Below are 26,207 nucleotides of genomic sequence, written 5' to 3'. Positions count from 1 at the left end.
CCATGTTTCTGGCGAGCCTGCAGGCTCGCAAGAAACAGCAGTTATGAAGCAGTGGTCATAAAGACCGCTGCTTCATAACCTGTCCGCCTGCTCTGAGCGCCAGACCTTGATAAATATGCCCCTAAGTGTTCTATGTGTTTAGAAGCCATTGTGGAACCCCCACTTACATTATGTACCTCTTGTACTGAAAGGGCCTTACAATGTAAGAAGCATATTTTAAGTAATAAAAGTATGCCTAAGGATGATTCTCAGTTTGAAGGGAATCAGGATATGCCATCTAATTCTCCCCAAGTGTCACATCTTTTAACACCCACACAAGTAACGCCAAGTACTTCTAGTGCGTCTAATGCTTTTACTCTGCAGGATATGGCTGCAGTTATGTCAGCTATTCTTACAGAGGTATTATCCAAATTACCAGTGTTACAGGGTAAACGCAGTAGGTCAGGTATTAATGTAAATACTGAATCCTCTGGTGCTTTATTAGCTTTTTCCAATGTTCCCTCACAATGTTCTGAGTTGGGGGTTAGGGAATTGCTGTCTGAGGGTGAGCTTTCAGACCCAGGAAATATATTACCTCAGACAGATTCGGACGTTATGTCAGTTAAATTTAAACTTGAACACCTACGTCTGTTACTTAGGGAGGTTTTAGCGACTCTGGATGATTGTGAACCTATTATAATACCACCAGAGAAATTGTGTAAGATGGACAATTATTTAGATGTACCTACATACACTGATGTTTTTCCGGTTCCTAAAAGAATTTCTAAAATAGTTAAAAAAAGGAATGGGATAGACCAGGCATACTGTTCTCTCCTCCTACTTGTGGCAAACGGTCCCTAATGTAGAGGGGGCTATATCTATTTTGGCTAAGCGTACAACTATACCTATTGAGGATAGTTGTGCTTTCAAAGACCCTATGGATAAAAAATTAGAAGGTCTTTTAAAGAAATTATTTATTCATCAAGGTTTTCTTTTACAGCCTATGGCTTGCATTGTTCCAGTAACTACTGCAGCAGCTTTTTGGTTTGAAGCTCTAGAAGAGTCTTTGAAAGTTGAGACTCCATTAGATGATATTCTGGATAGAATAAAGGCTCTTAAGCTAGCTAATTCTTTTATTACTGATGCTGCTTTTCAAATTGCTAAGTTAGCAGCAAAAAATGCAGGTTTTGCCATTCTGGTGCATAGAGCGTTATGGCTCAAATCTTGGTCTGCTGATGTGTCATCAAAATCTAAGCTTTTGGCTATTCCTTTTAACGGTAAGACCCTATTCGGGCCTGAATTGAAGGAGATCATACCTTACCTCAGGATAAGTCTGTTAAAATGAGGGGTAAACAGAATAATTTTCATTCCTTTCGAAACTATAAAGGAGGACCCTCTGCTTCTTCTTCCTCCACATAGCAGGAAGGGAATTTTGCTCAATCCAAGTCAGTCTGGATGGATCTGGTAGGGGGCAGACTATCTCTCTTTGCTCAGGCTTGGGCAAGAGATGTTCAGGACTCCTGGGCACTAGAAATAGTGACCCACGGGTATCAACTAGAATTCAAGGATTTTCTCCCAAGGGGGAGATTTCATCTTTCACGATTATCTGTAGACCAGATAAAGAGAGAGGCGTTCTTATGCTGTGTAAAAGACCTCTATACCATGGGAGTAATTTGTCCCGTTCCAGAGCTGGAACAGGGACAGGGGTTTTACTCAAATCTTTTTGTAGTTCCCAAAAAAGAAGGAACTTTCAGACCCATTTTGGATCTCAAGTGTCTAAACAAATTTCTCAGAGTTCCATCGTTCAAAATGGAGACTATACGAACAATCTTACCAATGATTCAGGAGGGTCAATATATGACTACCGTGGATTTGAAAGATGCATACCTTCATATCCCTATTCACAAGGATCATCATCGGTTCTTAAGGTTTGCCTTCCTGGACAAACACTATCAGTTCGTGGCTCTTCCTTTCGGTCTTGCTACGGCAGTTCTCAGACTGCGGGGCATAGCAGTAGCGCCTTATCTGGACGACATTCTGATTCAGGCATCGAATTATCAATTGACAAAATCTCACACGGACATAGTATTGTCTTTCCTGAGATCTCACGGTTGGAAAGTGAACATAGAAAATATTAGTTCCACGGACAAGGGTTTAATTTCTGGGGACCCTTATAGACTCGGTAGACATGAAAAATTTTCTGACAGAGGTCAGAAAAACGAAGATTCTGAATACTTGCCGAGCACTTCAGTCCATTCATCGGCCATCAGTGTCTCAGTGCATGGAAGTCATTGGATTAATGGTAGCAGCAATGTATATAATTCAGTTTGCCCGCTTTCATCTCAGACCACTGCAGCTGTGTATGCTCGGGCAGTGGAATGGGGATTATGTAACCAGAGACTCTCTTCTTTGGTGGGTGTCGCTAGATCATCTGTCACAGGAGACTTGTTTCCGCAGACCCTCGTGGGTGATAGTGACAACGGATGCCAGCCTTCTGGGCTGGGGTGAAGTCTGGAACTCCCTGAAGGCTCATGGTGTTTGGACCCAGGTGGAGTCTCTACTTCCTATCAATATTCTGGAACTGAGAGCAATATTCAATGTGCTTCTGGTGTGGCCTCAGTTGACTTCGGCAAAATTCATCAGGTTCCAGTCAGACAATATCACGACTGTAGCATATATCAATCATCAGGGGGGAACAAAGAGTAGCGATGATAGAGGTATCCAAGATAATCTGATGGGCTGAGACCCAGTCTTGTTATTTGTCAGCAATCTACATCCCAGGAGTAGAAAATAGGGAAGAGGGAAGAGGATTTTCTAAGTCGTCAGACTTTTCATCCGGGGGTGTGGGAACTCCATCCGGAGGTATTTGCCTCACTGATTCTCAGATGGGGCAGACCAAAATTGGATCTAATGGCATCTTGACAGAATGCCAAGCTCCCGAGATACGGATCCAGGTCAAGGGATCCACAGGCCGAACTGATAGATGCTCTGGCAGTGCCTTGGAAGTTCAGCCTGGCTTATGTGTTTCCACCTTTTCCTCTCCTTCCACACGTGATTGATCAAATCAAACAGGAGAGAGCTTCAGTAATCCTGATAGCACCTGCGTGGCTACGCAGGACTTGGTATGCGGATCTAGTGGACATGTCCTCTCTGCCACCGTGGAAGCTTCCTTTGAGACAGGACCTTCTCATTCAAGGACCTTTTCAACATCCAAATCTAATTTCTCTGCAGTTGACTGCATGGAGTCGGAGATTGAATGCTTGATTTTATCAAAGCGAGTATTCTCTGATTCGGTTATTGATACTTTGATACAGGCTTGTAAGCCTGTCACTAGAAAAATCTATCATAAGATATGGCGTAAATATCTTTATTGGTGTGAATCCAAGTGTTACTCATGGAGTAAAACTAAGATTCCTAGGCTTCTGTCTTTTCTTCAAGAAGGATTGGAGAAAGGGTTATCAGCAAGTTCTTTAAAGGGACAAATTTCCGCTTTGTCAATTTTGCTTCACAAACATTTGGCAAATGTGCCGGATGTTCAGTCTTTTTGTCAGGCTTTAACTAGAATTAAGCCTGTATTTAGACCTATTACTCCTCCCTGGAGTTTGAATTTAGTTCTTAGAGTTCTTCAGGGGGTTCCGTTTGAACCTAGGCATTCCATAGATATTACATTTTTATCTTGGAAAGTTCTGTTTTTAGTTGCTATCTCTTCTGCTCGAAGAGTTTCTGAGCTTTCAGCTTTACAATGTGATTCGCCTTATCTTATATTTCATTCTGATAAGGTGGTTTTACGTACCAAGCCTGGTTTTCTTCCTAAGATTGTTTCAAATAAGAACATTAATCAAGAAATTGTTGTTCCTTCATTGTGTCCTAATCCTTCTTCCAAGAAGGAGCATCTGTTACACAATCTGGACGTGGTGCGTGCCTTGAAGTTTTACTTACAGGCAACCAAGGATTTCCGTCTATCATCTTCATTATTCATTGTTTATTCGGCAAAGCGTAGGGGTCAGAAAGCTACGGCTACCTCTCTTTCTTTTTGGCTGAGAAGTATCATCCGCCTGGCATATGAAACTGCTGGACAGCAGCCTCCTGAAAGAATTACGGCTCATTCTACTAGGGCTGTGGCTTCCACATGGGCTTTTAAAAACGATGCTTCTGTTGAACAGATTTGTAAGGCTGCGACTTGGTCGTCCCTTCATACTTTTTCCAAATTTTGCAAATTTGATACTTTTGCTTCTTCTGAGGCTATTTTTGGGAGAAAGGTTCTTCAAGCAGTGGTGCCTTCTGTTTAGGTTCCTGTCTTGTCCATCCCTTTCATCTGTGTCCTTTTGTTTTGGTATTGGTATCCCACAAGTAAGGATGAAATCCGTGGACTCGTCATATCTTTGTAAAAGAAAAGTAAATTTATGCTTACCTGATAAATTAATTTCTTTTATGATATGACGAGTCCACGGCCCACCCTGTTCTTTTTAAGACAGTTTTATTTATTTTTGGTAAACTTCAGTCACCTCTGCACCTTTTAGCCTTTCCTTTTCTCTTCCTATACCTTCGGCCGAATGACTGAGGGTGGAGGGGATATATATACAGCTCTGCTGTGGTGCTCTTTGCCACTTCCTGTTAGCAGGAGGTTAATATCCCACAAGTAAGGATGAAATCCGTGGACTTGTCATATCATAAAAGAAATTAATTTATCAGGTAAGCATAAATTTACTTTTGCGGGGCATTGCCCCAAAGTAATCAGCTCTTTTACCTGTAAAAAAAAAATACAAACAACCCCCCAAACAGTAATACCCACCACCCACACAACCAACCCCCCAAATAAAATACTAACTAAAAAAACCTATGCCCCCATTGCCCTGAAAAGGGCATTTGGATGGGTATTTTAGCCCAAAGCCCTAACATAAAAAATAAACCCACCCAATACACCCTTAAAAAAAAACTAACACTAACCTCCTGAAGATCGACTTACTGTTCTAAAGACCGGACATCCATCCTCAAGGAAGCGGCAGAAGTCTTAATCCAACTGGGCTGAAGTCCTCAACGAAGCCAGGAGAAGTCTTCATCCAAGCCAGGCGAAATGGTCCTCCAGACGGGCAGGAGTCTTCATCCAGACGGCATCTTCTATCTTCATCCATCTGACGCGGAGCGAGTCCATCTTCAAGACATCCGACGCGTAGCATCCTCTTCATCCGGAGTCTTCTTACTGAATGAAGGTTCCTTTAAATGATGTCATCCAAGATGGCGTCCCTTAGATTCCGATTGGCTAATAGAATTCTATTCTAATTCTAAAAATTTTAATTTTATCAGAGAATCGGAATCTAAGGGACGCCATCTTGGATGAAATCATTTAAAGGAACCTTCATTCAGTAAGAAGACTCCGGATGAAGAGGATGCTACTCGTTGGAGGTCTTGAAGATGGACCCGCTCCGTGTCGGATGGATGAAGATAGAAGATGCCGTCTGGATGAAGACTTCTGCCCGTCTGGAGGACCACTTCGCCCAGCTTGGATGAAGACTTCTCACGGCTTCATTGAGGACTTCGGCCCAGTTGGATGAACACTTCTGCCGCTTCCTTGAGGATGGATGTCCGGTCTTCAGAACAGTAAGTCGATCTTCAGGGGGTTAGTGTTAGGTTTTTTTAAGGGTGGATTGGGTGGGTTTATTTTTTAGGTTAGGGCTTTGGGCTGCAATAGAGCTAAATGCCCTTTTAAGGGCAATGCCCATCCAAATGCCCTTTTCAGAGCAATGGGGAGCTTAGGTTTTTTTAGATAGTATTTTATTTGGGGGGTTGGTTGTGTGGGTGGTGGGTTTTACTGTTGGGGGGATTGTTTGTATTTTTTTTTTTACAGGTAAAAGAGCTGATTACTTTGGGGCAATGCCCCACAAAGACCCTTTTAAGGGCTATTGATAGTTTAGTTTAAGCTAGGAGTTTTTTTATTTTGGGGGGGTGCTTTTTTATTTTGGGCTATTAGATTAGGTGTAATTAGTTTAAAGATCTGTAATTTGTTTTTTATTTTCTGAAATTTATTAGTGTTTTTTGTGATTTAGCTAATTTAATTTAATTTATTTAATTGTTTTTAATTTAGTTTAATTGTAGTGTAGTATTAGGTGTTAGTGTAACTTAGGTTAGGTTTTATTTTACAGGTAAATTTGTATTTATTTTAGCTAGGTAGTTATTAAATAGTTAATAACTATTTAATAACTATTCTACCTACTTAAAATAAATACAAACTTGCCTGTAAAATAAAAAGAAACCCTAAGCTAGCTACAATGTAACTATTAGTTATATTGTAGCTAGCTTAGGGTTTATTTTATAGGTAAGTATTTAGTTTTAAATAGGAATAATTTAGTTAATTATAGTAATTTTCTTTAGATTTATTTAAATTATATTTAAGTTAGGGGGTGTTAGGGTTAGACTTAGGTTTAGGGGTGAATACATTTAGAATAGTGGCAGCGACGTTGGGGAAGATTAGGGGTTAATAAGTATAGGTAGGTTGCGGCGACATTGGGGAAGGCAGATTAGGGGTTAATAAATATAATGTAGGTGGCGGCGATGTTGGGGGCAGCAGATTAGGGGTTAATAAGTATAATGTAGTTGGCGGTGGTGCCTGGAGCGGCAGATTAGGGGTTAATAAGTATAATTTAGGTGTCAGCGATGTTGGGGGCAGCAGATTTGGGGTTAATAAGTATAATGTGGTGTCGGCGATGTCGGGGGCGGCATATTAGGGGTTAATAAGTATAATGTAGGTGTCGGCGATGTTGGGGTGGCAGACTAGGGGTTAATAAGTGTAAGATTAGGGTGTTTAGACCCTCAGGGTTCATGTTAGGGTGTTAGGTGTAAACATAACTTTTATTACCCCATAGGAATCAATGGGACTGCGTTACTGAGTTTTATGCTGTTTTTTTGCAGGTGTTAGACTTTTTCTCAGCCGGCTCTCCCCATTGATGTCTATGGGGAAATCGTGCACGAGCACGTATAACCAGCTCACCGCTGACTTAAGGAGCGCTGGTATTGGAGTGCGGTATGGAGCACAGTTTTGCTCTACGCTCACTTCTTCCCTGTTAACGCCGGGTTTGTAAAAACCCGTAATACCAGCGCTGTAGGTAAGTGAGTGGTGAGAGAAAACTGCTCGTTAGCACCACAACGCAAAACTCGTAATCTGGCCGTTAGTTAGAAGCTCCCAGTTAAGCACTGTTGATTAGGTTAGACTGGGACACCCAAAGAAAGGCGCTGGGAAAGCAAGAAGAGCAGACACTCCCCCCTCCCCCCTTCCCTGCATATGAAAAGACAGATAACATTAACAGGAGCCAGCAGGAGTCAGTAAACGCATGTATACATCTGACTCTATAGGGCTTGGATAGGAGTTTGAAAAGCATTACAATGTTATAAAAAAATAAGCAAAACTATTAATTGTTACAAAAACACTCCCAGATGGGCTATATAAATTGATCATCTACAAAACATGTATGCAAAGAAAAATCTAGTGTACAATATCCATTTAAGTAACTGGAGCCTCAGAAAGTGTACAACTAACAAGACAATAAATACAAATGCATATTGAACTATATGAAAAAATAAAAATGTGAAGAAATATGGAATCCTATTAATATAGTAAATCCATTTAGTGTCCAAATGAATCCAAAGTGAATAAATCCATTGTTAAATGAAAGAAAGAGAAAACATAGTACTTATTAGTAGCACTCTTGTCTCAAAAACACTCAGCTAGATTGCGAGTTGTGTGTTCGTCTTTTAACGCTGAAAATATGGCATTTTTAGCATTAAAACAGCACCGCAGCAATTACAAGTCTTGTTAGTATAGCTGTACCGCAAGCCTTTTAGCCTGTAGCGCAACGTCAGTCCCGCACTCGTAAAAATGACGTCTTTTCATGGGATTCCAATAGCGCTGCCATTACGAGTTTTGCGGTGAGGCTAAAAAAACCTGCTTTACAACCAAAAACGGACAAGATCCATACCGCCATCTAAAAGCAGTAGTTAGGAGTTTTATGCTACAAATCTGTTAAAAAAAACTCATAACTAAACTGCTACAAAGTACACTAACACCCATAAACTACCTATTAACTCCTAAACCGAGGCCCTCCCACATCGCAAATACTATATTAAATTTATTAACACCTAATGTGCTGCTCCCGACATCGCCGCCGCTAAAAAGAATTATTAACCCCTATTCCACCTCTTCCCGACATCGTCACCACTATTATAAAGTTATTAACCCCTAAACCGCCGCCCTCCCACATCGCAAACACTATTTAAATATTATTAACCCCTAATCTGCCGTTTGCCCCCACTATACTTAAGTTATTAAGCCCTACACCGCCGCCACTATAATAAACCTATTAACCCCTAAACCGCAAGCCCCCCACAATGAAATATACTAAACTATTAACCCCTAAACCAAAAGCCCCCCACATTGCAATAAACTAAATTAAACTAGTAACCCCTAAACCTAACGCCCCCCTTACTTCAGATTAAAATTAAAATTTTCCTATCTTAAAGGGACAGTCTGCCATAGAATTGTTATTGTTTTAAAAGATAGATAATCCCTTTATTACCCATTCCCCTGTTTTGCATAACCAACACAGTTATATTAATGTACTTTTTACCTCTGTGATTACCTTGTATCTAGGAGCCTTCTTCCAGCCCCCTGATCACATGACTGTGACTGTTTATTATCTATTGTCTAAAATTTAGCATTGTTTTGTGCTATATCTTAAAGGGACAGTCAAGTCCAAAAAAAACTGTCATGTTTCAAATAGGGCGTGTAATTTTAAACAACTTTCCAATTTACTTTTATCACCAATTTTGCTTTGTTCTTTTGGTATTCTTAATTGAAAGCTAAACCTAGGAAGGCTCATATGATAATTTCTAAGCCCTTGAAGGCCGCCTCTAATCACATGCTTTTGTATTTGCTTTTCACAGCAGGGGAGAGCTAGTTCAGGTAAACCCTATAGATAACATTGTGAGCACCCCAGTGGATTGTGGCAGACACTGCACTAATTAGCTAAAATGAAAGTCAATAGATAATAAATAAAATGTCATGTGATCAGGGGGCTGTCAGAAGATGCTTAGACACAAGGTAATCACAGAAGTAAAAAGTGTATTATTATAACTGTGTTGGTTATGCAAAACTGGGGAATGGGTAATAAAGGGATTATCTATCTTTTAAAACAACAACAATTCTGGTGTTGACTGTCCCTTTAAATAACCCCCTGTGCCTGAACACAGTGTTATCTATATGGCCCACGTGTACTTACTGTCTCTTTGTGTTGAAAAGAGATTTAAAAAGCATGTGATAAGAGGCAGCCCTCAAAGGCTTAGAAATTAGCATATGAACCTACCTATGTTTAGTTTAAACTAAGAATACCAAGAGAAAGAAAGCAAATTTGATGATAAAAGTAAATTGGAAAGTTGATTAAAGTTAAAAGTCCTATCTGAATAATGAAAGTTTAATTTATACAAGACTGTCCCTTTAAATTAAATTAAAACTTACCTGTCAAATAAAAAAAAACTAAATTTAAACTAACAATTAAACTAATATAATTATTAAACTAAAATTAAACTAACTACCAATTAAAGAAAACTAAACTACACATTAAAAAAATCCTAGCACTACTCTAAAAATTACAAAGTATCTAATTACAAAAATAAAAAAGACTAAATTACGAAAAATAACAAACAAAATTATCCAAAATAAAAAAGAATTACACCTAATCTAATAGCCCTATCTAAATAAAAAAGCCCACCCAAAATAAAAAAAACCTAGCCTACAATAAACTACCAATAGCTCTTAAAAAGGCCTTTTGTAAGGCATTTCCCTAATTTAAACAGCTCTTTTACCTGTAAAAAAAAATACAAAGACCCCCCAACAGTAAAATCTTAACCCTAATAGTTGGGCATTTAGCTCTTTTGCTGCTCAAACCCTAAACTAAAAAAAAAAAACACCCAAAAAAAACCTATCACTAACCCCTGAAGATCCACTTACAGTTTTTGAAGTCCTGCTTGAACGATCTTCATCCAGGTGGCGAGAAGTCTTCATCCAGGCGGCCTCTTCAATCTTCATCCAGGCAGCATCTTCTATCTTAATCTTGGCGGCGCGGAGCGGGTCCATCCTGAAGACATCCGGTGCGGAGCATCCTCTTCATACGGTCACCCCCTTACACTGAGAGGCATATTTATCAAAGGTCTGGCGGACCTGATCTAACAGTGTGGATCAGGTCCGCCAGACCTCACTGAATGCGGAGAGCAATACACTCTCCGTATTCAGCATTGCATCAGCAGCTCTTGTGAGCTGCTGGTGCAACGCCACCCCCTGCAGACTCGCGGCCAATTGACCGCCAGCAGGGGGTGTCAATCAACCTGATTGTTCTCGATCGGGTTGAATTCCGGCGATGTCTGTCCACCTGCTCAGAGCAGGCGGACAGGGTTATGGAGCAGCGGTCTTTAGACCGCTGCTTCATAACTGCTGTTTCTGGCGAGCCAAACACGGCCCACAAGCTCCATACGGAGCTTGATAAATGGGCCTCTGAATCTTCAATGCAGGGGAGCTGTTTCAAGATGGCGTCCTTAGTACTAAGCATCAATGTCACCTTTCGTGTGTATTTTCGCGTCAAAATTCACGCACGGACTAAATCTCATTTTTATCAACCCGCTATTGAATTTAGAAACCACTATTTTTCATCTGCTATCATAATTTTCCGCAACTAATCGATGCTAACCCTTTTTTCACATACTAAACCATCGATCGTCATAAAATCTGCTAATAACGAAAATTATTAATGTTCCAACCAATCCATCCGATACAACTTTAACTTCGTGTGATTTGCTTCTCGACCATTTAGGTAGCGAATACAATAGAAAACTATAGGGGGTATCAGACTGACGCCAGGTTGAAGTACTTAATTTAAGCGGCTAGACCACAATCGTTTCATTATTAATTTGGCATCAGTGAATTAAGATGGAGACACTTTTACATTTGTTTATATTTCAATGTATTCAATTACAATGAAGAAGGGCTATACAGGCACCAGTTGGAAAGAATGAATTGCAAAGAAGCAAAGGAGGTCGAAGAAGGAGAGTCCCAAGAGTTTTCCTCCCTCGTATAGGTTTTGAAGCCATTTCGGATTGTGAAGTTATACAGCGATTTCGTTTGGACAGAGAAGCTATACTGGACATTTACAATGAAATAGCAGAATACCTGGAGCCAATGACAGCGCGTTCACAAGCCATACCTGGTCTCTTAAAACTGTTAGCAGCATTACACTTTTTTGCCATGGGTTCTTTCCAGGCTGTGTCTAGCGTCATAATTGGCATAAACCAGTCTGCATTTTCTAGGCACCTAATGAAAGTAATAAATGCATTGATCGTGGTCTTTCCAAGGTATGTGTGCCTTCTATCGACTCCTGAAGAGTGGCAATCTGTGAAGTCCAACTTTTATAGAATGTCCGGAATGCTTAATGTACTTGGAGTCATCGATTGCACACGTGTGGCAGTAAAACCGGCACGTGAACATGAAGAAGTTTACCGTAATAGAAAACAGTACCATTCTTTCAACGTTCAGATGGTGTGTGACCATAAAATGCAAATTATCAGTGTCCGATCCAACTTCCCTGGGTCCTGCCATGATTCTTATATCTTGCGTCAGGCTGGTTTATATAGGAAGTTTGAGAATGGAGAGATGCCCAAAGGAAGGCTTTTAGGTAACTATTTTTCCAATAATGCATTGTCATGCTATGTATGATAATTGTAGTTTTAATTGAACTTTCCCTTTCATTCTGTTTGAGAATTAGATAATTTAATGCATAACACGGTGTCGGGCTAGCACACATGAAGAAATGCTAACGCGGTGTTGGGTTAGCACACATGAAGAATTGTTAGCGAGATGTCGGGTTAGCACACATGAAGCATTGCTAACCTTAATGTGTGTTATTAAAATATAAGATATTAAAATATTAATAATAATTATCATTGATACTGTAATATATATAAATAGGCATGCATCGCTTAACGTCAGTGATACTTTCTGAGAAACTGGACTTTAAAGGGACATAAAACAGGATGAGATCTGTTCATATCCTAAAAGGGCTAATTAATAAAAAAACAGTTTGCATAAAAAATAGTTTAAAAATTGCTGGCAAGTATTTTAAAATAATTTTTAAAAATAAGCAAAATGAATTACATAGCTAAGCTGCATGGAACAGCCACTCCACCCCCCTTATCAGTGTTTAGACACAGGCATTGAATTTCAACTGAGTTCACAGCTTCTATGCATGCTCCAGCAGATAATCCTTATGCTTTTTGGCTTCTACCAAAACAACAATAGATATAGATACAGCGATAGAAGGAAATATGTGGGGGGAGTTAGAGCTTTACAATTCAGAAACTAAAAAGAAAGGGTTAATGGCAAGGCACTGCAGTATAAATATGCAGGTAAAGCAATTAAAGTACATATTATTATATTTTGTCTCTATCCCAACTTTTTTTATGTTCCTTTAAGTTATCTGGACGTTGTGCGAACAACCTCTATAAAGTACTGTATACATAGTTAGCAATGTGCAATATGTAATCTGTACTTACCACAAATGGAGCTTACAGGGCTAATGTTGATGAGTCTGTAGGCTGTTGCTGGTACAAGATACTGTATGTTATGTACACAATAATACACAGTACAAATGTATGTGCAACACATACTTTTATTTTTTACAGTTGGGTACAGTACAGTAGTATTGTATTTTTATAAGCCAAACTTAGGCTACTTTGTAAACTTATTTTTACTTTTAAATTTCATGAGCTTTGGGGGCCTATCTATCAAGCTCCGAATGGAACTTGATGCCACGTGTTTCTGGCGAGTACGATCGGGTTGATTGACACCCCCCTGCTGGCGGACCATTGGCCTCGAGTCTGCAGGGGGCAATGCTGAATACGGTGAGCATATTGCTCGCCGTATTAAGCGAGGTCTGGCGGACCTGATCCGCACTGTCGGATCAGGTCCATCAGACTTTGATAAATTAGGGCCATAGCATTCACTTGTTTAATTACCTTCTGTTTTACTTCTCTGTGCATTTAAAGTGTAACCAGTACTACTTCTGCTAGTCCTATACTACTGATTATTTAGAATTTTTTATAGCATCTATAATAATTTTTAATAATAATAATTATTTTTTTTATATTTTTTATTTAATATTTCAATAACGCGCATTGAGGTTAGAAATTCTTTATGTGCGCTCACCCGACATTGCGTTAGATCTAAAGTCCAAAATGCAAAGTGCGATACGCATATTTTACATTCCTATGTTCAGTAAAACACATAAATACACATGTACATACATACACATATTTAGACATGTATATATATATGTATATATACAATATAGCCCTTTGCAGTCAAACATATTGTCACATACCATATAACTTTTAACCCTTATAACTTTTTTGTTATTTATATAAATAATTTTTTATCAGATAGTGTTTATATGAGTGTAAATGTAATTTTAAATGTATTGATGTTAAGGTTTTTTAACGCACTCTACGCAAGGGTTTCAATCGCACTAACCCGATGAGCGTAAAATAAGATTGCACTCTCAAGATCGTATTCACTTTCAACTTGTAACACACACGTAAAAACCTGATATCGCTTGCTCACAACATTTATCACGCCACTAATAATCTGGCGCTATACGTCTGTATTTTTGTTCGTGTTAAGTATTTAAATATTGTTTTTTTCTCATTTATATTTGTGTAATCTACTAAGCGCTAAAAAATATCAAAACACAACACGTAAATAAAACATATTGCAATACTCTACCAGGAAAAAAGTTAATCCCTTGTTATTCCCAATGTATCTGTACTATTTTTCTACCTCTGCAATAATATTATGAAAGTTGGTTCTGTCCCCGGTTTAGGATGAAAGATGCATATCAGCAAATTTACATTTTATTAGAGAGTCAAGTTGCAAGGTTTGAGGTAATTGTGTTTACCTTTAAAATTTCTCAAGGTAAAGTGGATTTAGGAAAGGCACAACGAAAGGAAACTAGGAATAGACTACAGGAGGATTATTTTTCAAAAAAACAGTTACTAATCTCTTGCAAAAACAAAACATTGTTGAAATTGGATTTTTCAAGGAAGTTTAAGGCCAGCCTTCATATTTGTACAATTTGATCATTTTAAAGCTTGGTGCTAAGGAAATTAATGTACAGCCCCATGGAACATCAGGATGGCTTATGGGAATACATTTCAAGAATATACTATACAGTTTAGAAAGACACTGATTTAAAACATAATAAAATAATGTACACTAATATCATATTAATGAAAAGTACCTTGCATTTAAATTCTATAAAGTTTGTATCAGTGATTTATACATTAGCTAAATTACTTTTTTATACAACTAGCAACACCGCTGCTATTTGCACTGAATTTAACAAAAGCATCTTACTTAAATATAGTCCATCTAATCCACATTTTTGGCATAAAAATATGGTTAACATTGTAATACTGGGAAGACTTCTTCAGTTCAATACAGTTATGTTATAGTCTACTTAGATGTGCATGACGAGGCATCCTTCAGTGCGGATGACAATCACAGGTTTGTCATCCAGGGGGTCCCCTTTCTGATCCAGGTCCTGGGGACCACACCACTGCAACCCCAATGATGTCTCTTTCCTGTAGGCCCCGTGATGTCACCACTGGCATCCATGGTGACATCAAATGGGAAGCTGGCAGTGAGAGACAGCTAGCAAGGGGGCTGTGGAAGAGGGCTTTGGAAGCCTGCATCTCAGCTCCCAGGCCACTTACATTTGAAAGAGGGGAATAAATGTGTCCAGAGCGCCTCAAATGGGCTAGGTGTTATACAATGGGGCATATGTATCAAGCTCCGAAACAGCAGGCTCGCCAGAAACAGCAGTTATGAAGCAGCGGTCACAAAGACCGCTGCTCCATAACCTGTCCGCCTGCTCTGAGCAGGCGGACAGACATCACCGGAAATCAACCCGATTGAGTATGATCGGGTTGATTGACACCTCCCTGCTGGCGGCCCATTGTCCGTGAGTCAGCAGGGGGCGGTGTTGCACCAGCAGCTCTTGTGAGCTGCTGGTGCAATGCTGAATACGGCGAGCGTATTGCTCGCCGTATTCAGCGAGGTCTATCGGACCTGATCCGCACTGTCGGATCAGGTCCGACAGACCTTGATAACTAGAGGCCAATGTGTAGAGTGTGTATTTAAAATTATTTTAATTGTAAATCTAGTTATTTACACATGAATAAAACATGCCACGGTGGGTACAGTGGTGATCAATGACAATAAAAACAATAAGGTGTGGATCCACTCTTGTACAGATTAAATATTGAATATATCTATATAAAAACACTAAATATTAAAATGATATAGAAGCAATAATAGAAACTCCAATAAAAATATGAGAGAATTAAAACTCCAAATAATGTCTGAAAGAAATCAATCCAATGTGTGGATTAAAAATAAATACAGTAAAAACAAATGTATGGATTGCTGATGTTGACTAAGGGGAGGATACCATTGGTGATATAATGTATCAGTGTTAGTGGTAATGTGTGCAAAATTATAGGAGTGGTCAAAAAGGAGGTAAAAAATAATCCTTAGTAATTGCAAATATACAGAAAACAGTGTCAACTTGCTTATTCAAAAGTGAAAAAAATGTTGTGAAAAATGAAAAAAATTAAAAAATGCTGCTTAAAAAATGAAAAAAAGGGAACAAAGTCAATGATCCAAAAAAGAAAAAAGAGAGCAAAGTCAGTGATTGTAATCCAACAAATAATATCCTATAAAAGTCTAAATGTGAAGTTCCAAATAAAAGTCAAAAGTTAATAATGTGTAGAAAAGGAAACCTTATTTTCCTAGTGGTGAGAGTCCATCTGAGGTTCCTGATGGTGAGAATAAAGTCAACGGTCTTTTAGGTCAGACCCAATTAATGGGCTGGTGTTGTTGTTCCTGATGGTGAGAACCTTTAGTGGTTGGGAGAAACTCCAATCCAAAAAAATTTAAATAAATCCTAAAGACAAACAAAAACAACAATAGTGTAGATAGTACTAAAACTTATATGAAATCAGAATAGTGCTTACCAGCTGTGGTCAACGCGTTTTGGCCGCGTTTTTCACTTTTGAATAAGCAACTTGACACTGTTTGTTTTCTGTATATTTGCAATCACTAAGGATATTTTTTGACCTCCTTTTTGACCAATCTTATAATTTTGCACACATTACCACTAACACTGATACATTATATTACCAACGGTATCCTCCCCCTAGTCGACATCAGCAATCCATACATTTGTTTTTACTGTATTTATTTTTAATCCACACATTGGATTGATTTCTTTCAGACATTATTTGGAGTTTTAATTCTCTCATATTTTTATTGGAGTTTCTATTATTGCTTCTATATCATTTTATTATTTAGTATTTTTATATAGATATATTCAATATTTAATCTGTACAAGAGTGCATCCACATCTTATTGTTTTTATTGTCATTGATCACCACTGTACCCACCGTGGCATGTTTTATTCATGTGTAAATAACTAGATTTACAATTAAAATAATTTTAAATACACACTCTACACATTGTATAACACCTAGCCCATTTGAGGCGCTCCGGACACATTTATTCTCTTACTATATTTCCACGCTAGCTAGTTAGTTACATATTTATATATAGATATATATATATATATATATATATATATATATATATATATAAAATGTTTTTTGCACAAATATATATATAATTAAGGGTCAGGCTGACCCGCAACGTTGCTGTTTTTACCTTCATGTCACTTAAATAAAGATTCCTTTTCTATGAAGAAACTGTGCTGATGCCACTTTTGTTCTTTTTGATTTTATATATATAGACACACATACATATACACACATGATTATTTATAGGTATAGATATATACATATATATATATATATATATATATATATATATATATATATGAATATCTATTTATAAATACTTAGAACATATTCCGCTATATGCAGAACATTGGAATGTGAAACATTTACAGTAAATACATAAACACTATCGGCTAGATTACGAGTTTTGCAGTATGAGGGGTGCGGTATTAACTTGCACGTTATTGTCACCGGTCACTTACCTACAGCGCTGGTATTACAGGTTTTCATAAACCCGGCGTTAACAGGCAAGAAGTGAGCATAGAGCAAAATTGAGCTCCATACCGCACTCCAATACCAGCGCTGCTTAAGGCATCGGTGAGCTGGTTTTATGTGCTTGTGCACGATTTCCCCATAGACATTATTTAGATTTATTTTAATTATATTTAAGTTAGTGGGTGTTAGAGTTAGGGTTAGACTTAGGTTTAGGGGTTAATAAATTTAGTATAGTGGCGATGACGTTGGAGTGGCAGATTAGGGGTTAATAACTGTAACCTAGGTTGCGGCGATGTAAGGGACAGCAGATTAGGGGTTAATAATATTTAACTAGTGTTTGCGATGCGGGAGTGCAGCGGTTTAGGGGTTAATATATTTATTCTAGTGGCGGCGATGTCGGGAGCGACAGATTAGGGGTTAATAATTTTATTTTAGTGTTTGCGATGCGGGAGGGCCTCAGTTTAGGGGTTTATAGGTAGTTTATGGGTGTTAGTGTACTTTGTAACACTTTAGTTATGAGTTTTATGTTACGGCTTTGTAGTAACTACTGACTTTAGAATGCGTTACGAATCTTGCGGGATAGGCTGTACCGCTCACTTTTTGGCCTCCCAGAAAAAGCTTGTAATACCGGCGCTATGGAAGTCCCGTTGAGAAAAGACTTTACGCAAATTGCGTAAGTTAATTTGTGGTACGGCCAAAAAAGTGTGCGGTGCCCCTAAACCTGCAAGGCTCGTAATACCAGCGGGAGTGAAAAAGCAGCGTTATGAGCCTTAACTCTGCTTTTTTACTCATACTGCAAAACTCGTAATCCAGCCGTATGAATATTGCATAAATATGTTATTTCATGTTTTCATCTACTTAACTGCAAAGGGCTCCAATGCACTTATACTAGGTTTAACCATGGCGGACATCTTTGTGTTATACAGATGTGTTTCAGAAACCTCAATATCTCAGCTCATGATGCCCCTTGGAACAAAAACTGACGTATAGAGCACATTACAAAGTACATGTAAATATATAAACATTTTGCACATTCATGTTCCATAGGGGCCGAATTATCAAGTTTCGAATAGAGCTTGATGCCCCTGTTTCCGCGCGAGCCTTCAGGCTCGCTGGAAACAGCAGTTATGAAGCAGCGGTCTAAAGACCACTGCTCCATAACTTGTCTGCCTGCTCTGAGGCTGCGGACATCAATCCGCCCGATCCTATATGATTGGGCTGATTGGGCCGCAAATCTGCATGGGGCGGCATTGCATAAGCAGTTCACAACAATTGCTTGTGCAATGATAAATGCCAACAGCATATGCTGTCGGCATTCATCGATGTCTGTAGGACATGATCCGCTGAGCGGATCATGTCGGACAGACCGATGATAAATCGGCCCCATAGTCTTAGAACTTAAGTCCTAATGTAATGAACAAGATCACTGCAAGTTCCAATTTTATGGTCAATTTATAATGGGAAGGGTTCAGGTCTCAGTCCTAAATTTTGTAGTGGTTACCTAGGTAAGTACAGAGTGCATGCAGAACATTTCAGGATTGAGCCTTCTTTTATTTTTTCTTATGGGACTTGAAAGTGCAATTATTTTAAAATGTCCCCTCATTTTCAGGTTGATTATCTCTGGTGGGGGACCAGATAGGAACCTGAAATATAAGTCTTCTATGGTAACATTCTGCTGTAAAAGTTCTGCATTTGAGATTTCACTGGTTACAGAGCAACAATTAATAAAAATTAACAGTATTTTACAGTAATTATATTTATGATTGTCAATGAGGTCTAAAATGCTTTTTCATTTGATACTGGCAATAGTGAAGCATGATCTACCATGTTGGTACAGGCACAAACATGACACTAGGACAGGAAGACTTTTTTTCTGCATGTCTGGGCATGCTTAAAATTGCAAGAGTGTGGACAAAGATTGTAATGTTGGCGGTATTCATGTGAGTTAGATGCTAGGAGCTGAACTATTAGTCTATGTGTATAGATTTTATCCAAATAGGGATATACATTGTTTAATTGGGTGCTTTACAAATGAACAGTGTCATAAACAGAGTTATGGTATTGTTTCTCCTGTGATAATAGCAGTAGGTGACAACAGCTCAGAAGAATAAGCGTTACTGTGTTCAAGGGTAGGATGTGATATTGCATCAGTCTATAAGGGCCATGAAAACAAATTTCTATTGAATTATCATCACCTTTTTGGTAACAGTTTTAGTAATCCATTGGAATATTAAAAAAAATATATTACAGAAGGAATACAAAAAAATTAAATTAGAGCACATATGAAAGAAAAAGAACTATCTTCTAAAACTTGTCTCTGGTAGAGCACTGGGTTCGACCTGCTACAAAAAAAATAATTGTGATTGAAAAAGACGCATGTATGTAGTGAGGACTATGAATTACCCGAAGATTCTCTTCAGAAGATTGACTTAGCTTGTGTATCCCCTGCATCCAAGATTAAGAAGATAAATGCAGATAAAAGGCAAAGTGCTTTGAGAGTTAAAGTAGGAAGGATTTTTGAAACTTTAAAAATAAATCTATATCAAAAACCGTGAAGTAACTAAACTTCATGAATTGAAACTCAAGGATAAGGTCGATAAGTGTGAAAGAATTCTGAGTATAAGAACATTTCACAGTTTTCAGGGGTATCAGTGAGTACTATCAGGTGCTTCTTTACATCTGCATAGCAATAGTTTGAAGAACATGCAGTGATAAAATCTGTCCCCCTGATTCTACGTAACAATAGCTGTGTTGTTTGTGTCTATGATCACTAGTGGTAGTTAGGCTTAATTGAGGACATCAGCGAGGAAAACTGTGATGTTTTTGTAAAATTACCCCTAAAAATATATAGGACTGAGACCCAAACACTTCCCATTATAAATTGACCCTAAAACTGGAACTTTCAGCGATCTTGATCATTACATTAGGGGGTTAATTTATGTAAGTGCGAGTGGACATGATTCGATATAGCGGATCATGTCCACTGCACATCGATAAATGCCGACAGCATACGCTGTCAGCATTTATCATTGCACCAGCAGTTCTTGTTACCTTATTTATTTTGTGGCCCTTCTCTGAACTTTTTCTAACTCTGCAATGTCTTTTTTTTAAATTGATCCCCAGAACTGCACTCTATACTCTAGGTGAGGTGTTACCTGGTATTTATATAGTGACAGAATTATGCTTTCCTCCCTTGCATCAATGTCTCTTTTAATACATGCTAATATTTTTATTAGCCTTAGAAGCCACTGCTCTGCATTATGCGCCCATCTTTAGATTGTTATTTATTACTACTCCCAAATACCTTTCATCCTCTGTTTTGCTAAGTCTAGTTCTATTTAAATAATAGATTGCCTGCTTATTTTTACTTCCAACAGTGCATTTTTCAGTATTAAATCTAATTTTCCATTTACCTGCCCATTCTTCTAATTTTTGTAGATCCCCTTGTAAATCAAGTTCAACCTTCCCTGGCCTAATGACCTTACACAACTTTGTATCATCTGCAAAAATAGAGATGTTGCTATTTAATTTTTGCTCAAAATCATTAATACAAATATTAAAAAGAACAGAGCCCAGTACTGATCCCTGGGGGATTCCACTGATTACCTTTGTCCATTCAGAGTATGGTCCATTTACTACTACTCATTGCTCCCTGTCTTTTACAGGGATAGGCACGAACCAAGGCTGTGGTGGATATTTTCCAAAGTACAGAACTTAGTGAAGGACACCAGGGAACATTTCAAATTAAAAACATAAAAAACCACTCTCTTTACCATGATGGTAGTGGATGCATGGTGGAATAACCATCCAGCAGAAGTGGTAGAGACAGTGAAAGAGTTTGAACATGCATGGGATAGGCATATGACTATGCTAGATATAAGATAAGGCCAGGAACTAATGAAAGTATTCAGAAAATTGGGACGAATGCTTCCTATCTGTCAACACATTCAATGTTTTTATATGTCAGGAAAGCGGCACTTTGCTGTCAAATGGGCTGCATGTTGGACGACCCTGGTCTAGTTCCACAAGTAAGTTCCACAAGTACAAATTAGTCATCTAATCAAACAAGTTTAAAATAACATTTGTATAAAGACTGCTTGTGGTATACTGGAATAAAATGTTTTCAAAATTCTTACCTTTTATTTTTTTTGGTTGTATTGAGAGTCTGCAACTCCTCCCACCCACCTTGCTGTTAATCACATGATCATGGTTGGTTGGTTACTTACTTGGTTAGGTAAAGTTTGTCAGAGTAGGCAGCGGTCTTCTACACACAGAAACCAGGACCACATGGCCACACAGATCTAGGAATCAGGACGACTCATGGGTGGTTGACACAGGCTGCACTGCAGGCAGCTTACTTCTTCCCTCTTTCTCACTCACTTTCTCGCTACTGACCAGCGTCACGTGGGTACAGCCCCAAACCCCGCAAAATGTGGCACCGCGTGCATCAAGGAGGAGTCAGGACCAGCTTTCATCTGTCCTACCTCCTTCCCTGCCATAAAACGAGAGGCAGACACTGTAAGGGCCAGTCATTGACAAAAGTGTCCGTGTACGGACACCTTGCCTATACCTGGTCTTTTATCCAGTTATTTATCTATGAGCTAATATTTTCAGCTAGTCCCTTAATTTTGTAAATGAATCTCTCATGATACACTGTATCAATTGCCTTTGCAAAATCCAAGTATATAACATAAACATAACATAAATCTATTAACCAAAAGAATTATGTATAGAGAGGGTGCCGATAGGCTAAAGATATCACCACTTTCGGTTATAAAAAATATATATTTATTCTTTTAAAAAAACATATTTTTATACACATTAAAAGGTAATTGAGGGACGTCTCCCTATAAAACACAATAATCAAGCTTAATAAAAAACCTGTGTGGCATCCATATTCCGTTTGACAAACTAGTATCTAGAGAAAGTTCAGCAATGTCCGTAATAACAGATGATTTAATATGTATCAAAGACTAAGATAATATATGCAGTCTTTAAATGTATACCACAGATGTTACTTGTTGCGAAGTGTTGTAACACAATATTCCTTCAATATGGATCAATTGTTACATGAACAGGTGCGATCTTACTTAAACATGTGAAAACTCCTTTCAAGGCAAAGCGATTTTGTCAAAAACAAACACTGTGTGTTACACTCTGTGATCAAGGATAATACCTGTACTGCTGTAAAAGTTCCAGATTCGTGAGTAGGTACTTTACCCTTACATGTAGCGGGTATTTCACCCGATCTTGCAACGAGGTACTTCTGCTTCCACTTGGAATCACTCCTCGAGTGAGTGATAACACGTGACTGACAGGGTCTGACATCACGGGTTGTCCTCCATTCCAATAGAGCTAACAGATGGTAATTCCTAGAGGCAGTCAGCCGTTCCCAGCTGCAATTATTGACAACCAACCTAAAACCTGCACTTAGTGCTATGCACGCAGGAAAGGATGATATTGGGTATAATTTCTTTGCCTTTCAGACTCCAACTCCGATTTTTTTGAAAATGATTGAAAAGTATATAATAATAACCCGGGTTATATTAAAAAGTCCATAGACCATATAAGAGTTAATGGTATATAAAAGAGAACAATGATAGTATAACACAATGCCACACAACAACACGTTTCGCCCTTCTATGGGCTTTATCAAGATGCTTGTGGCATGTGGCGAGTTCACCTTATACAGGGTATCCTTGTCTGCAATTGGTGGAAACATAATTGGCACTTGTTGTATCCATCTTTATTAAGGTGGTATTGTCTCTTCCTCTTTAAGGTGGTATACATGGGTTAAGTTGCAACTGTCAATGATTACACTTTTTGAGTGGTTTATAATTGGCACATAAATGCATCTAAATATTTTACAAATATATCCCATTGGGTATACATCAATTCAATTTCCAGTAATTATTTGGTTCATATGTTAAGGAAATAAAAGAAATGTGAACTAGAAAGTATATATATATATATATATATATATATTTAACCCTATGTGCAATAGAATTTTTTTTTAAATCGTGTTTGATCATATGTATAATATAATTTGCCTTTTAAAAAGACAATAAAAAGTTATACTTATATTAACACCTAAACTGTAATAAGATATTATCATATCCAATACAGGAGTAAATTATTATTATATTTATGTGTTATTCAAACAGGAAAGGTGATAGGTTCAATCCAAGAAGGTGTCAAATTTATAAATCAGTTCTGCTTCTTTTATGAGAAGGCTTTTTTCTATATTGCCCCCTCTCCAATGGCCCTTAATTTTGAGAATACCCCAATAGCATAGGTCTTTGGTGTTTCCATGGTGTACTTCCTTAAAAAGTTTGTAGAGAAAAGTGTCTTCTTTTTCTTTTTCTATACTCAACAAATGCTCCCTTATTCTGTCTTTGAGACATCTCTTGGTCTCACCAAAATAAAACAGATTACAAGTACATTTTAATACATAGATTACATTTTTTTTTGTGCATCTAATTATTTCTTTTATAATGAAATCATCAACTTAGTTGTTTATTTTTAGATTTTTTACTTTGTAACTGTGTTTACAGGCTTTACATGTGTAACAGGGGAAAAAAACAGCTATTTTCCTCCCCTCATGTCTACTTGATTAATCTTTGTTTTTGTTTTACATTTTAGTTCACTTGGAGCTAATATAGATTTAAAATTCTTTGCTCTCCTAAAAATAAAAGTGTGTTTGTCTGCCAATTTGTCACCTATGATGTTGTCTTCCTTCAATAAATGCCAGTGTTTTGCTATTATCTTTTTGATATAATTATAATCAGCATTATAATCTGTTATAAATTTTGATAGTATTGTCATTAACTCTATCTTTGGTTTTATATTTTAATAGATTCTCCCTATCTGTAGATTTGGCTTTATTGGTAGCTATATTGATATTTTCTTCATGGTAACCTCTTATGTTAAATTTGTCTGCTAATATGGCTATTTGATTTTCGAAATCTTCAATTCTAGAACAATTCTTTCTTATACGAAGACTCTGACCATATGGGATGTTATCTTCCCATGCTTTAAGATGACAACTGTCCTCATGTATAAGGTTATTGCAGTCTACTTTTTTAAAATGGGTTTTTGTCTCCAATTTATTGTCAATTACCATAATCTTTAGTTCAAGAAAAATTATTTTTTCTTTACTCTGGTTGCATACAAATTTTAGTCCACAATCATTATTATTCATTTCTTCAAATAGCTTCACTAGTTCTAACTCTGATCCCCTCCATACTATTAATAGGTCATCTATATACCATTTATAGAGCACGAGGTTTGCACCGAGATCGCTATTACTGAGAAAGTTCTCCTCCCAGACTCCCATAAAGATATTAGCGTAATTTGGTGCAAACCTCGTGCCCATAGCGGTACCTTCCACTTGAAGGAAAAACTTACTGTCAAATGAAAAGAAATTATGTTCCAGTATATACTTTATGCTGGTAAGAATAAATCTCCTATGTTTCTAAGAAATGTTTTATAGCATTTATTCCCTGCTCATTGTTTATTACAGTGTATAGGGATGAAACATTGCATGTCGCCAATATCATGTCTTCCCCCCATTCAATAGAATTTATGATGTTTAAAACCTGAGTTGAATCCTTTAGATGCGATTTCAAATTAAGTACATATGGTTGCAAAAATCTGTCTACATATTGGGATAAATTTGCTGAAATTGAGTTAATCCCCGAGATTATGGGCCTCCCAGGGGGATTTATTAAACACTTATGAACCTTAGGGAGGATATAAAAAATAGGTATCCTGGGATGGTTAGGTGTTAGATATGCAAACTCTTTTTCATTCAAGACCCCCTTCTTCTTACCCTCAATCATAATTTTATTCAAAATACTTGTAAATCTGTTAGTTGGATTAGTTTGCAGAACTTTATAGGTTTTTTCATCATTCAAAAGTCTATAGGCCTCGCCTATATATTTCTCTGTGTCCATTATCACTATCCCCCCACCCTTATCAGCTGGTTTGATGGTTATTTGATGGTTTGTTTGTAATTTACTTAATATTTCTCTCTCTTTTTTGTTTATATTTTGCTTCCTGAGTTTGGGGGAATTACATTTTTTTTATTTCATTTAAAACTATTTTTTCGAAAGTGTCCAAATAGTTGCCTTTGGCATAGGTGGGATAAAATTTGGATTTGGGTTTGAGATTTGTATGTTGAAAAGACTGTGTTCTTTCAGGTTGATATATCACCTGTCTTTCTAAGGGGTTTTTCATAAAGAACCTTTTGAGTGTTAATTTTTTAATATGGATATGGGTATTGAATTTGTTCATCCTTATTGTGGGAGCATATGATAATCCTAGACTTAGTAATTTTTCTTGTTCTTTACTTAATGCTACTTTACTTAAATTAAAGATGCCCTTATTTTCTTTATCTACCTCCATCTTTTTGCTTCGTTTAATGGTTCCTCCTCCTCTCTTTCCTCTAGGCCTCTTTTTCGTCTTTGCAACTGTTCTTAGTTTGATCTTTGTAGATCTTTTGAGGTGCCCTCTTTCAGAGGGCTGTAGTCTAAAAAAGACTTCTCTTCAGTAGTTAGATTATCCTCAGTGGTTGTGATATTTCTTAATGGTGCAAATCTATTATATGTGGGTGTTCTTACCTCCTTCTATTCCTGCCTATAATTTCCCCATCTGCTAGTGTTCCTATACCTTGGCTGTTCCCATTCATTAAATCTTGGTTCATGTTCCCTTTGTGGGTAATTGTTATGATAATTCTTATGTGAATTATTATAATGATACTGTGTATAGTGTCTATTAGGGTGCTCATTGTGTTCATAATAGTTATGTCTGTTTGAGTTATGATAATTCCTATTTTGACCATTATTGTTATAGTTCACCCTGTTGTGGTTATAACTATAATTATTTTGATTAGTATGATATTGGGGATACTTTTTATTATTTCGATCTTGCCCTTTATTTTCAGCCCTTAGAACGTTAACACTTTGGGATCTAGGAGTTTGTTTTTTCTTTTGCTGTTCATTAATCATCTCTACTTGTTCTGTACTGTTTTTAATATCCCTTTCCATTTTTCCCCATTTTGACCTCAATAG

The sequence above is a fragment of the Bombina bombina genome, chromosome 1, assembly GCF_027579735.1.
Source record: "Bombina bombina isolate aBomBom1 chromosome 1, aBomBom1.pri, whole genome shotgun sequence".
NCBI classification, from domain to species: domain Eukaryota; kingdom Metazoa; phylum Chordata; class Amphibia; order Anura; family Bombinatoridae; genus Bombina; species Bombina bombina.
This window is presented reverse-complemented; position numbering follows the sequence as displayed.